Raw genomic sequence first — 16,003 nt, 5'->3', positions numbered from 1 at the left:
GGACGGGTTACACCTGAACCCGAAGGGGACCTATATCCTGGCGGGAAGGTTTAATAGAACTGTGAGGGAAGGTTTAAACTAATTTGGCAGGGGGATGGGAACCGGAATGATAAAGCGGAGGAAGGGAAAAACAGAAATAAATCTAAGATAGTGAGCAGCAAAGTCATCAGGAAGGACAGGCAAGTGATGGGGCAAATGTGCAGACATTGGGATGAATTGCAGTGCAATCAAAGCGAAAACTACCAAATACTGGACTTAAGGTGTTATACTTAAATGCACGCAGCATAAGGAATAAGGTGGATGATCTTGTTGTACAGCTACAGATTGGCAGGTATGATATTATGGCCATCACTGAGACCTGGCTAATGGATGCATGTCTCTGGGAGCTGAACATTCAAGGATACATGGTGTATCGGAAGGAAAGGCAGGTAGGCAGAGGGGGTGGCATGGTTTTACTGGTAAGAAATGATATTAAATCATTAGAAAGAGGTGACACAGGATCCGACGGTGCAAAATCTTTATGCGTTGAGCTAAGAAATCACAAGGGTAAAAGGACCCTGATGGCACTTATATACAGGCCTCCTAACAGCTATAGTCATGTGGACTACAAATTACAACAGGAAATAGAAAAGGCTTGTCAGAAGGGCAGTGTTATGATAATTGTGGGGGATTTTAACATGCAAGTGGATTGGGAAAATCAGGTCGGCACTGGATCTCAAGAGAGAGAATTTGTAGAATGTCTACGAGATGGCTTTTTAGAACAGCTTGTTGTTGAGCCCACTAGGGGATCGGCTGTACTGGATTGGGTATTGTGTAATGAACCAGAGGTGATTAGAGAGATTGAGGTGAAGGAACCCTTAGGAGACAGTGATCATAACATGATTTGAGTTCACTGTGAAATTTGAGAAAGAGAAGTCGAAATCCAATGTGTCGGTATTTCAGTGGAATAAAGGAAATTACAGTGGCATGAGAGAGGAACTGGCCAAAGTTGACTGGAAAGGGACACTAGCGGGAAGGACGGCAGAGCAGCAGTGGCTGGAGTTTATGCGAGAAGTGAGGAAGGTGCAAGACAGATATATTCCAAAAAAAAAGAAATTTTTGAATGGAAAAAGGATGCAACCACAGCTGACAAGAGAAGTCAAAGCCAAAGGAGAGGCATACAAGGAAGCAAAAATTAGTGGGAAGACAGGATTGGGAAGTTTTTAAAAGCTTACAAAAGGAAACTAAGAAGGTCATTAAGAGGGAAAAGATGACCTATGAAAGGAAGCTAGCAAATAATATCAAAGAGGATACTAAAAGCTTTTTCAAGTATATAAAGAGTAAAAGACAGGTGAGAGTAGATATAGGACCGATAGAAAATCATGCTGAAGAAATTGTAATGGGAGATAAGGAGATGACAGAGGAACTGAGTGAGTATTTTGCATCAGTTTTCACTGAGGAAGACATCAGCAGTATACCAGACACTCAAGGGTGGCAGGGAAGAGAAGTGTGCGCAGTCACAATTACGACAGAGAAAGTACTCAGGAAGCTGAATAGTCTAAGGATAGATAAATCTCCCAGACCAGATGGAATGCACCCTTGTGTTCTGAAGGAAGTAGCTGTGGAGATTGCGGAGGCACTAGCAATGGTCTTTCAAGTCAGTAGATTCTGGCATGGTTCCGGAGGACTGGAAGATTGCAAATGTCATTCCGCTATTTAAGAAGGGGGCAAGGAAGCAAAAAGGAAATTATAGATCTGTTAGCTTGACATCGGTGGTTGGGAAGTTGTTGGGAGTCGATTGTCAAGGATGAGGTTACGGAGTACCTGGAGGCATATGACAAGATAGGCAGAACTCAGCATGGTTTCCTTAAAGGAAAATCCTGCCTGACAAACCTATTGCAATTTTTTGAGGAAATTACAAGTAGGCTAGACAAGGGAGACGCAGTGGATGTTGTGTATTTGGATTTTCAGAAGGCCTTTGACAAGGTGCCGCACATGAGGCTGCTAAACAAGATAAGAGCCCATGGAATTACGGGAAAGTTACATACGTGGATAGAGCGTTGGCTGATTGGCAGGAAACAGAGAGTGGGAATAAAGGGATCCCATTCTGGTTGGCTGCGGGTTACCAGTGGTGTTCCACAGGGGTCCGTGTTGGGGCTGCTTCTTTTTACTTTGTACATTAACGATTTGGATTATGGAATAGATGGCTTTGTGGATAAGTTTGCTGATGATACAAAGATAGGTGGAGGGGCCGGTGGTGCTGAGGAAACAGAGAGTCTGCAGAGAGACTTGGATAGATTGGAAGAATGGGCAAAGAAGTGGCAAATGAAATACAATGTTGGAAAGTGTATGGTTATGCACTTTGGTAGAAGAAATAAACGGGCAGACTAGTATTTAAATGGGGAGAGAATTCAAAGTTCTGAGATGCAATGGGACTTGGGAGTCCTCGTGCAGGATACCCTTAAGGTTAACCTCCAGGTTGAGTTGGGGGTGAAGAAGGCGAATGCAATGTTGGCATTCATTTCTAGAGGAATAGAGTATAGGAGCAGGGTCACTGGTAAGACCTCACTTGGAGTACTGTGTGCAGATTTGGGCTCCTTATTTAAGAAAGGATGTGCTGACGTTGGAGAGGGTTCAGAAAAGATTCACTAGAATGATTCCGGGAATGAGAGGGTTAACATATGAGGAACATTTGACCACTCTTGGACTGTATTCCTTGGAGTTTAGAAGAATGAGGGGAGACCTCATAGAAACATTTCGAATGTTGAAAGGCATGGACAGAGTGGATGTGGCAAAGTTGTTTCCCATGGTGGGGGAGTCTAGTATGAGAGGGCATGACTTAAGGATTGAAGAGCGCCCATTCAGAACAGAGATGCGAAGAAATTTTTTTAGCCAGTGGGTGGTGAATCTGTGGAATTTGTTGCCACGGGCAACAGTGGAGGTCAAGTCATTGGGTATATTTAAGGCAGAGATTGATAGGTATCTGAGTAGCCAGGGCATCAAAGGTTATGGTGAGAAGGCGGGGGAGTAGGACTGAATGGGAGAATGGATCAGCTCATGGATAAAATGGCGGAGCAGACTCGATGGGCCGAATGGCCAACTTCTGCTCCTTTGTCTTATGGTCTTAGATTTAAAAGGTGGCGGGAAGGGAGAGAGGAACACAAGGTGATAGGTGAAACATGAAGGGGGAGGAGTGAAACGAAGAGCCAGGAAGTTGATTGGTGAAAGAGATACAGGGCTGGAGAAGGGCGAGTCTGATGGAAGAAAGAAAAGGGGGAGGAACACCAGAGGGAGGTGATAGACGGGCAAGGAGATAAGGTGAGAGAGGGAAAAGGGATAGGAAATAGTGAGGGGGGGGGCATTACCAGATGTTCAAGAAATTGATGTAGATTGGTAAATCTACTCCTCAGTTTTACGAGGGGTGATTGATGAGTCCGTAGCCTAAGGTAGAAGGAGTCAATTTTAGAAATCCTAGCACATTTATTTTTTGACATAGTCCCCTCCCACATTTACACACTTGGTCCAGTGGTCTTGGCGCATACAGATCTTGAACCTCTAGAAAGTGTCCACAGCAGGGGTGATTGATAGGTTCGTGACCTAAGGTAGAAGGAGATGAGTTATACAGCTCTCGTTACATGCACATGCAGTTCAACTCTTTGATTGTACAGAAAGTTTAAAGTTAATAACTCATCTCCTTCTACCTTAGGCCACAAACTTATCAATCACCCCTGATGAGTTATTAACCAAACTTTCTGCATAATCACTCAGAGTTGAACTGCATGTGCATGTAACGAGAGCTGTATAACTCATTTTCTTCTACCTCAGTCCACGAACTTATCAATCATCCCTGCTGTGGACACTTTCTGGAGGTCCAAGATCCGTATGCTCCACGACCGCTGGACTAAGTGTGTAAATGTAGGAAAAATAAATGTGCTAGATTTTCTAAAATTGACTCCTTCTACCTTAGGCCACAAACTTATCAATCACCCCTCAAATTTTTCTGTCCAGTCCTGTCAAAGGGTCTCAGCCCAAAATGTTGACTGTAGTCTTTTCCATAGTCGTAGTCATAGTCATACTTTATTGATCACGGGGGAAATTGGTTTTCGTTACAGTTGCACCATAAATAATATAGTAATAGAACCATAAATAGTTAAATAGTAATATGTAAATTATGCCAGTAAATTATGAAATAAATCCAGGACCAGCCTATTGGCTTAGGGTGTCTGACTCTCCAAGGGAGGAGTTGTAAAGTTTGATGGCCACAGGCAGGAATGACTTCCTATGACGCTCTGTGCTGCATCTCGGTGGAATGAGACTCTGGCTGAATGTACTCCTGTGCCCACCCAGTACATTATGTAGTGGATGGGAGACATTGACCAAGATGGCATGCAACTTAGACAGCATCCTCTTTTCAGACACCACCGTGAGAGAGTCCAGTTCCATCCCCACAACATCACTGGCCTTATGAATGAGTTTGTTGATTCTGTTGGTGTCTGCTACCCTCAGCCTGCTGCCCCAGCACACAACAGCAAACATGATCGCACTGGCCACCACAGACTCGTAGAACATCCTCAGCATCGTCTGGCAGATGTTAAAGGACCTCAGTCTCCTCAGGAAATAGAGACGGCTCTGACCCTTCTTGTAGACAGCCTCAGTGTTCTTTGACCAGTCCAGTTTATTGTCAATTTGTATCCCCAGGTACTTGTAATCCTCCACCATGTCCACACTGACCCACTGGATGGAAACAGGGGTCACCGGTACCTTAGCTCTCCTCAGGTCTACCACCAGCTCCTTAGTCTTTTTCACATTAAGCTGCAGATAATTCTGCTCACACCATGTGACAAAGTTTCCTACCGTAGCCCCGTACTCAGGCTCACCTCCCTTGCTGATGCATCCAACTATGGCAGAGTCATCCGAAAACTTCTGAAGATGACAAGATTCTATGCAGTAGTTGAAGTCCGAGGTGTAAATGGTGAAGAGAAAGGGAGACAAGACAGTCCCCTGTGGAGCCCCAGTGCCCCATAGATGCTGCCTGACCTGCTGAGTTCCTCCAATATTTTGTGTACAAAATCTGGGAACATTTCCACTAGTGGAACAAAAGGACAGTCACAAAATAAGGAGGAGTTCATGTAAACAAAGGCATATAGGAACTTCTCGGTAGTATTGAATCTCTGGAATTCTCGGAATTCTCTAAGGATTGTGGGGTAGAACATCAATTATTTAAAGTGGTGGATAATTTTTTGAAAGAAGAGCAATTTGAAGGATATGGAGAACAGGCACAGAGACTTGTTGCAGTTCAGCTATGATTATATTGAATGCTGCGAGGTTTGAAGGACATGGTGGCATACTCCTGTTCCTATTGTATAAATGAGATTCACCAAAGATAGTTCCCATCTGTGAATTACTAATGTACCCCCCTCACTATTATTACTATTAACAAATTAGGCTCGTTAGCTGTCTCTGGCTAACAGCCAAGTGACTCAATAACGGACAGGTAATGGTGAGATGGCCATCTCCAATAAGCGACATACATCTAGATTCAGGTTCAACCAAACAGGAAAGTGGGAATATTCCGTTAAGAGAACAAAAGCTATGGTGAATGCTGTACAAGTACAAGTATCATTTGCCTAGAAATAATGGAAATCACACCAGCATAAACTTAAAGTGTAAGTGTATTTACAATTATTTCAACTTTACCAGTTAACAAGAAAAGTGGCCCATTACAGTTAAACCCGTCTATAATGTGCACAAAAACATAGGAGCTCATTGCTGGGTAGTCAGGTGCTCCGCTTTAATTACTCACGGCGCTGAATCCACGTTCTGCGCGAAAGACACCAGCCAAAATTCAAACTTTCCTCAATGCCCGTTACAAATTAACTGGCTAACTCAGAAGTATTGGCACTTCCTTCGTGGAACCATTTATTTGCACCAGGAACTTCTTATAATGGTGGGCAGGGTTCCACGAACATCTTCCAATTGTGCTCCTTTCCACACCTCACTTCTCCACCAATCCGGCAAAAGAGACAAAAGAAACCCACGTTCTCCTAGAAATGTGATGCTGCCAATCTCCCTCAAATGTTCCATGGCTCCCATGGGACAGAATGTCATAAAGACAAACCGGACACAACATTCTGCAGTGGATCAAATGACTCCTTATCTTTACAGAAACCAAAATACTGGACTGCAAAGTTTGATTAACAGAAAACACTGCATTTTACAGAAAAGCTGCAGGAAATAAAATACTCAACAGCCTAACTGAAGTAATACAATAAAACATGTTCTTAACCAGGGTGTATTACACTAGATACTATACACTAGATATAGCACCCAATATGTGCTAATATTCAGAATATACAAATACATGACTGATACTGACAGCTTATATTGACAAGTCAATGTTTAATACCTAAACACCATCACTTAATTCATTCATCATTTGGTTAAATGACAGATTCAATAGTAATACAGATTTTAAAGTATCTTTATTTTGACTCTACAAAAGAAAGCAGTACTGTTTGCATGGTTTTATGATAGCAGCAGTAGTAACAAACATTTCTTTATACTGTAAGCAACAGTCACATACAGACAAAAGCACAGGCATTCTCTGTCTAGTGTACCCACATTCTAAACACAAGACAGAATCTCCCTCTAATTCACCATTGAGAGCTGACAATTTGTATACACTTAACGTCTCTGATGATGCTTAAAAGTCAAGTTAGAAATAATTTGGAAAATGTGTACATCAGGGGGTTGATGGTTGGGTTGAGTTGTTCTCTCATCCTGGCAATTCATTCACAAACATATTGTCACCATATGAGGAGACATCATCAGTATGCTGTTAATTTGTGGTGTGTCCTCCGAATACTTGATCTTTACATACTTATCAAGCAGCTGACTGGTCGCCATTATGGAAACTCAGCTGTGATGTAGAGAGGGTATCTTGTCACTGATTGGTTGCATGCTGAACAAACTGGCATGTAAGAGAATTCTTTGAAACATGGCTTTCTGTGAACAATTCTGTAAACAGGCATGTAGACCTTGATGCTATTTATGAGCCAATGCACACAAAATTCCAGACCACAACACATGAAGTTCACCATGTAACCAATCAGCAACAAGATCCCCTTATTAATGGAAGATCCTCCTTACAGAAGGCATAAATCGCCCAAAAAACCCTGAGATATGGAATAAAATTTGATCATGGAATTTGAGAAAAATAATGAAATCACAAAATGTAAAAGAAGGGATAAATTATGGCAAGGGTTTGCTTTGGAGAAACTCAACTCCTCTGTAACGTGTGGGTCTACCGTACTAACGTCAAACCAAAGTACATAATTTGGGAATACACTAAGTGTAGAATGATAGGATTCTTCTGAAGAATAATACCCCACAATTATCTTTCATTGGGTATAAAGTCAGTGATGCCTTCAGATGCTTATGGCTCAAACTCAAATTTTATAAAATCATCAGACCATTCAAACAATGAACTACAAAAGGACAGAATAAAGAGGTGAAATAAGGATGCATGCCAAGTTACACACACTGGATTCCGATTAATTGGGCTACTGGTTAATCGGGGCAACCACTTATTTGGGACAACACAAAGAATGAAAATGAATTGAGAAAATAGTGGAATTTCCTTCACTTATTTGAAATACTATGCTGCTTAATTGGGAGACTAGACCATAAGACCCAAGGGCAGAATTAGGCCATTTGGCCCATCGAGTCGGCTCCACATACCATCATGGCTGATTTTATTATCCCTGTCAACCCCATTCTCCTAAACACAAAATAATCTGCAGATGCTGGGATCAAAGCAACACTCACAGCACGCTGGAGGAACTCAGCAGGTCGGGCAGCATCAGTGGAAACGATGAGTCAACGTTTTGGGCCGGAACCGACGAAGGGTTCCGGCCCGAAATGTCGACTCATCGTTTCCACTGATGCTGCCCAACCTGCTGAACCCCATTCTCCTGCCTTCTCCACATAAACTTTGATGTCCTGACTAATCAAGAACATAGCAACCTCCACGTTAAATGTACATAATGACTTGACCTCCTCAGCTGTCTGTGGCAATGAGTTCCACAGATTCACTAACCTCCGGCTAAAGAAATTCCTCATCTTCATTCCAAATGGATGGCCCTCTATTCTGAGGCCGTGCTCTCTGGTCCTAGACTCACCCATTATGGGAAACCTCCTCTCCACATGCACTCTATCTAGGCCTTTCAATATTCAAAGGGTTTCACTGCAACCCCCCACCTTCCACCCCCTTCCCCATTCTTCTACACTCCAGCAAGTACAGACCCAGAGCCATCAAACCCTCCTCATATGCTAATCTTTTCATTTCCAGAATCATCCTCATGTGCCTCCTTTAGACCCTTTCCAATGCCAGCACATTTTTTCTTAGATAAAGGGCCCAAAACTGCTCACAATGAAGTCTGACCAATACTTTATGAAGCCTCAGCAGCACATTCTTGTTCTTACGAGGAGTGATTGATAAGTTCGTGGCCTAAGGTAGAATGAGTCAATTTTAGAAAACCTAGCACATTTATTTTTCAACATAGTCTCCTCTTACACTTACACACTTAGTTCAGTGGTCCTGGAGCATACGGATCTTGAACCTCCAGAAAGTGTCCACAGCAGGGGCGATTGATAAGTTTGTGGCCTAAGGTAGACGGAGATGAGTTATACAGCTCTCTTTACATGCATGTGCAGTTCAACTCCTTGAGTGATTATGCGGAAAGTTTGAAGTTAATAACTCATCAGGGGTGATTGATAAGTCCGTGGCCTAACATAGAAAGCGATGAGCTATTAACTTCAAACTTTCTGCATAATCACTCAAAGAGTTGAACTGCATGTGCATGTAACGAGAGCTGTATAACAGATCTCCTTCTACCTTAGGCCACAAACTTATCAATCACCCCTGCTGTGGACACTTTCTGGAGGTCCAAAATCCGCCTAAGTGTGTAAGTGTAGGAGGGGACTATGTTGAAAAATAAATGTGCTAGGTTTTCTAAAATTGACTCCTTCTACCTTAGGCCACGAACTTATCAATCACCCCTCGTATATTCTATTCCTCTCGAAATGAGTGTTAGCATTGCATTTATCTCTGACTCAACCTGCACGTTAACCTTTAGGGAACCCTACACAAGGACTCACTTTGGACCTTTGCCTTCTGAATTTTCTCCATGTTTAGAAAATAGTCTACGCTTTTATTCCTTCTACCAAATTGCATGACCAAACACTTCCCCATGTTCCACCTACCACTTCTTTATCTATTCTCCCAAACTGTTCAAGTCCTTCTGCAGACTCCTTGCTTTCTCAATATTACCTGAGCCTCCACCTATCTTTGTATCATCTGCAAACTTTGTCATAAAGGCATCAACTCCATCGTTCAAATTGTTGACACACAATGTGAAAAGAAGCAGTTCGAATACCTGCAAAATACCACTAGTCAGCAGTAGCCAACCAGAATAGGCCCCCTTTATTCCCACTCTTTGCCTTCTGCCAGTCAGTAATCTAACACCCACTGACTCACCTTTGTCTATTATGCCTGTTATTTCCTCAAAGAATTCAAACTGATTTGTCAAACAAGTTTTCCTCTCAAGGAAACCATGCTGATTTTGGCCTACTTTATCATGCTCTTCCAAGTACCCCAAAACCACATCCTTAATAATGGTCTCCAACACCTTCCCAATCACTGAAGTCAGGCTGACTGGCCTATAATTTCCCTCCTTCTGCCTTCCTCTGTTCTTGAAGAGTGGGGTGACATTTTAAGTTTCTAGCCCTCTAGGACTATTCAAGAATCTAGTGATTCTTGGAAGACCATTACTAATGCCTCCACAATCTCCTCAGCTACCTCTTTCAGAAACTGGGGTGTTGTCCATCTGTTCCAGAAAACTTATCTACTTAAGACTTAACAGCTTCCCTTTTCAACTTCTCCTTAGTAATAGCAACACTATCAAATTTCTAGCATACTGCTATTATCTTCCACCATGAACACTGAAACAAAATACTTAAGTTCATTCACCATCTTGTGTTCCCCATTACTATCTCTTCAGCATCATTTTTCAGTGGTCCAATATCCACTCTTGCCTCTCTTACTTTTTATATACATGAATAAAACATGCCTTCATATTTCATCTTCACTCTTTAGTTGCCTTCTTTTGGTTTTTAAAAGCTTTCCAATCTTCTAACTTCACACTAATTTTTGCTAGATTATATACCCTCTCTTTTCTTTTTATGCTGTCTTTGACTTCCCTTGTCAGTTACGGTTGCCTCATTCTCCATTTAGAATACTTCTTCATCTTTGGTTTGTAATTACCCTGCATCATCTGAATTGCCCCTAGAAACTTCAGCCACTTCAACACTAGAAACATCCCTAGTGTTCCCATTCAATTAACTTTGGCCAGCTCCTCTCTCACGCCTCTAATTCCATTTACTCCCCCTCAAACTGCAAGGTAAGTTCTATCATATTATGATCACTGCCTCCTAAGGGTTCCTTTACCTTAAACTCCATAATCAAATTTGGTTCATTACACAAAACCCAAACTAGAATTGCCTTTCCCCTAGTGGGCTCAACCACAATCTGCTCTAAAAAGTCATCATGTAGGCATTCTACAAATTTCCTCTCTTGGGATCCTACACCAACCTGATTTTCTCAGTCCACCTGCATACTGAAATCCCCTATGACTATCGTAACATTGCCCACAGATACATAAACAAGATAAAATCTACAGATGCTGGAAATCCAAGCAACACACACGAAATGCTGGAGAAACTCAGCAGGCCAGGCAGCATCAAAGGAAAAAAGTAAGTATCCTGATGAAGGGTCTCGGACCGAAATGTCAACAGTATTCTTTTCTATAGATGCTGCCTGGCCTGTGTTCTTCCAGCATTTTGTGTGTGTTGCCCATAGATACATACCTTTCTTTAGTCTGTTGTAATTTATATCCCATAACCTGGCAACTGTTTGGGGGCCTGTATATAACTTCCATCAGGGTTTTTCTACTGTGACGGGATCCTGAATGATCCTTATGAACTATGCTTTTAAAGAGAGAGAGAGAGAGAGAGAGAGAGCTGTACAGCACACACACGTTATTAAGAGAGAGAGAGAGGCGAAGACTGCTCACAGTTTGTTTGGAATTTCTGCAAGGACACGGTCAGCTTCTGAGTTCCTATAGAGAGAGAAGGGAGGAGCTACTTGATGGACAGCTGGTGTTCAGCATGCTGAGATAAATACAAGGTCAGCTGGTGGTTACAGACACATGATTTTGGACACTGGATGAGCTTTGTTTGTGCCCACAGAAAGGTGGGTTTTTAGAGGATTGATCAGTGGCTCTCGCAGTGTGGAAAAAGTGTGACCGGTGGGAAGTTATTAGTGGGTCCAACCCTCACCTGGGTTGATAACTCCACCACAGAAAACGGTCCCCTTGTTGTGGTCACATTCGGTGACTTCTAAAGGATTTCCGAGGACAACAGGAAGAATTGACGGCATCAGCTTACTCGGACAACCACAACAGCTCTCTCTCTCCATCACTACTCAACTCAATACCACAAACTGAACTGAATGTTACCCATCACCATAAGACTGTATCCATTTACCCCTAGGCTTGAAGAAGCTTGTTTTTTATATTTCCACATATAAAATCATTGCTAACCTGTTTGATATATCTGAATTTATATTACTGTATTGGGTAGTTACTAATAAATAGCATTAGTTAACAGCAATACCAGACTCCAAGGTGTTTTCCATTTCTGCTGGTTCTTTAACCCGTCGCGGGGTACGTGACACTACCCTTGCAACTTCTTAACTCTAGCCACAAGGATTCTACATTTTCCAATCCTGCGTCACCTCTTTCTAAAGAATTGATTTCATTCTTTACTGACAGAGCCATTCCTCACCCTCTGCCTACCTGCCTGACCTTTTGATACAATGTGTATCTTTGGACGTTAGGCTTCCAACTATGATCGTCTTTGAACCACAACTCAGTAATGCCCACAATGTCATCCCTAACAATCTCTAACTGCACTGCATCATCTACCTTATTCTATATACTATTGTGCATTCAAATATAGCACCTTCAGTCCTATATTCAGTACCCTTTGATTTTCCCCATTACACTTGAACTCTTCCAACTCACACCAATTTTGCCCTCTTCTCAGCTTGTCCTTCCTCAGTCTCACTACACAATGCATCTATCTGTTTACAAATTGCCTGTACTCAGCCCTACCTCTCCAGTTCGTATCCCCTTGCTAAATTAGTTTAAACCCCACTTAACAGTTCCAGCAAATCTGCATGCAAAGATATTGGTCCCCTTGGTTCAGAGGCAACTCATCCTTTTGGTACAGATCATACATTCCCCAGAAGAGATCCCAATGATGCAGAAATCTGAACCCGGCCCACTGCACCACTCCCTCAGCTACTCATTCATCTGCATCAACCTATCCTGCCCTGAGCAGCACATACTGGCAGTAATCCAGAGATTACTACCTTGGAGGTGCTACTCTTCAGCTTCAACCCTAACTTGTTATACTCACTACATTAGACCCCTTTCCCATACCTCCCCGATTTTTTTAAAAAACTCATGTCATTGGTACTAATGTATACCACAACCTTGGGTTGTTCACCCTCTCGCTTAAAAATCGTTTGCAGTTGCTCTGATACATGCTGGAACCTAACACCTAGGAGGCAACACACCATCCTGGCTTGTCTTTCATGGCGACAGAGTCTATTAGAAACTACACCATGCTTAATAATGAAAAATTTTGAACTAGCGTCAATTGATTGGATTTGTGTTTATGTTATCCATTTGGGCTGTCATACGCCAATACAAAAAGTAGCGATTTTTAATCATTTTGATCGTTTATTTTGACTTTAAACTTTTCATAATCTTACCAAGATACCATGAAAAGATTTGACACTAGCTGAAAAAATTGTCTTACACGGCAGCATACACTGAATGAATTCTTCCGTCGATAATTATTTGGAACTAATATAGTTTTATAGTACTAAGTATTTTAGCAGCATTCTAATTCATTCTGTATTTCATTTAATTAAAGAATTTGTTACTCTGTAGCTTGCTTTTATTATATACCTTTTCTTCGATTTCAATGAAATTTCAACTAACTGTGACAGGTGTTTAATTGGGCCAAAATTGTACAGGTCCCGATGCGTCCCAGTTAAATGGAATCCACTGTATATCCTTTATAAACAATCTAATATTAGGGTCACTGAAGTCTATTTTGTTTCAAGACTTTGTCAGTACACATTTCTATTCCAATGATCATATTTCAACAGCCTTTCAACCAATATGGCAATTAATGCAGTGTATGTCACTGGAGATTAAAAAATAATGCACATTTTATATTGGATGCTGGAAGAATTTTGGCAGTACACCAATGAAGGGAGTAGAAACATAGAAAACCTACAGCACAATACAGGTCCTTTGGCCCACAAAGCTGTGCCAAACATGTCCTTACCTTAGAAATTACCTAGGGTTACCTATAGCTCATATTTTTCGAAACTCCATGTACCTATCCAGGAGTCTCTTAAAAGACCCTATCGTATCTGCCTCCACCACCATTGCCAGCCGCCTATTCCACGCACTCACCACTCTCTGTGTGTTAAAAAAAAACTTACCCATGACATCTCCTCCGTACTACTTCCAAGCACCTTAAAACTATGCCCTCTTGTACTAACCATTTCAACCCTGGGAAAAAGCCTCTGACTATCCACACTATCAATGCCTCTCATCATCTTTTACATCTCATCAGGTCACCTCACATCCTCCGCCACTCCAAAGAGAAAAGGCCGTGTTCACTCAACCTATTCTCATAAGGCATGCTCCCCAATCCAGGCAATATCCTTGTAAATCTCCTCTGCACCCTTTCTATGGTTTTCACATCCTTCCTGTAGTGAGGCGACCAGAACTGAGCACAGTACTCCAAGTGGCGTCTGACCAGGGTCCTATATAGCTGCAGAAAAGGAGGAAGACATGGAGGGATTGTCTACGGAGTCTCTGTGGGTGGAAGTCAGGAACAGGAAAGGGTCAATAATTCTACTGGACGTATTTTATAGACCACCCAATAGTAACAGGGACATCAAGGAGCAGATAAGAAGATAGATTCTGGAAAAGTGTAATAATAACAGGGTTCTTGTGGTGGGAAATTTTAATTTTCCAAATATCAATTGGCAGTCCCCAGAGCAAAGGGTTTAGATGGGGCGGAGTTCGTTAGGTGTGTTCAAGAATGTTTCTTGACACAATATGTAGATAAGCCTACAAAAGTAGAGGCTATACTTGATCTGGTATTGGGAAATGAACCTGGTCAGGTGTCAGATCTCTCAGTGGGAGAGCATTTTGGAGATAGTGATCACACTTCTATCTCCTTTACCATAGCATTGGAGAGGGACAGGAACAGACATGTTAGGAAAGCATTTAATTGGATTAAGGGGAAGTATGAAGCTATCAGGACTTGGAAGCATAAATTGGAAACAGATGTTCTCAGGGAAATATACGAAGAAATGTGGCAAATGTTCAGGGGATATTTGCCTGGAGTTCTGCATAGGTACGTTCCAATGAGACAAGGAAAGGATGGTAGGGTACAAGAACTGTGGTGTACAAAGGCTGTTGTAAATCTAGTCAAGGAGAAACAAAGAGCTTACAAAAGGTTGAAAAAACTAGGTAATGATAGAGATCTAGAAGATTATAAGGCTAGCAGGAAGGAGCTTAAGAAAGACATTAGGAGAGCCAGAAGGGGCCATGAGAAGGCCTTGGTGGACAGGATTAAGGAAAACCCCAAGGCATTCGACAAGTACGTGAACAGCAAGAGGATGAGACGTGAGAGAATAGGACCAATCAAGTGTGACAGTGGAAAAGTGTGTATGGAACTGGAGGAGATAGCAGAGGTACTTAACGAGTACTTTACTTCAGTATTTACTACAGAAAAGGATCTTGGCGATTGTAGGGATGACTTACAGCAGACTGAAAAGCTTGAGCACGTAGATATTAAGGATGTGCTGGAGCTTTTGGAAAGCATCAAGTTGGGTAAGTCACTGGGACCAGACGAGATGTACCCCAGGCTACTGTGGCAGGCAAGGAAGGAGTTTGCTGAGCCTCTGGCAATGATCTTCGCATCATCAATGGGGATGAGAGAGTTTCCGGAGGATTGGAGGGTTGCAGATGTTCCATTATTCAAGAAAAGGAGTAGAGATAGCCCAGGAAATTATAGACCAGTGTGTTTTACTTCAGTGGTTGGTAGGTTGATGGAGAATCCCTAAGAGATAGGATTTATGAACACTTGGAGAGGCATAATATGATTAGGAAGGAATAGTCAGCATGGCTTTGTCAAAGGCAGGTCATGCCTTATGAGCCTGATTGAATTTTTTGAGGATGTGACTAAACACACTGATGAAGGTACAGCAGTAGATGTAGTGTATATGGATTTCACCAAGGCTATTGACAAGGTACCCCATGCAAGGCTTATTGAGAAAGTAATGAGGCATGGGATCCAAGGGAACGTTGCTTTGTGGATCCAGAACTGGCTTGCCCACAGAAAGTAAAAAGTGGTTGTATAAAGGTCATATTCTGCATGGAGGTCAGTCACCAGTGGTGTGCCTCAGGGATCTGTTCTGGGACCCTTACTCTTCATGATTTTTATAAATGATCTGGATGAAAATTTGCTGATGACATAAGGGTTGAGGGTGTTGTGGATAGTGTGGAGGGCTGTCAGAGGTTACAACGGGACATTGATAGAATGCAAAACTGGGCTGAGAAGTGGCAGATGGAGTTCAACTTAGATAAGTGTGAGGTGGTTCATTTTGGTAGGTCAAATATGATGGCAGAATATAGTATTAATATTAAGACTCTTTGCAGTGTGGAGGATCAGAGGGATCTTGGGGTCCGAGTCCCTAGAGCACTCAAAGCTGCTGCGCAAGTTGACTCTGTGGTTAAAAAAGTATACGGTGCATTGGCCTTCATCAATTATGGGATTGAGTTTTTTGAGCTGAGAGGTAACGTTGCAG

This window comes from Mobula birostris, chromosome 9 (assembly GCF_030028105.1).
Source record: "Mobula birostris isolate sMobBir1 chromosome 9, sMobBir1.hap1, whole genome shotgun sequence".
In the NCBI taxonomy this organism is placed as follows: Eukaryota; Metazoa; Chordata; class Chondrichthyes; order Myliobatiformes; family Myliobatidae; genus Mobula; species Mobula birostris.
This window is presented reverse-complemented; position numbering follows the sequence as displayed.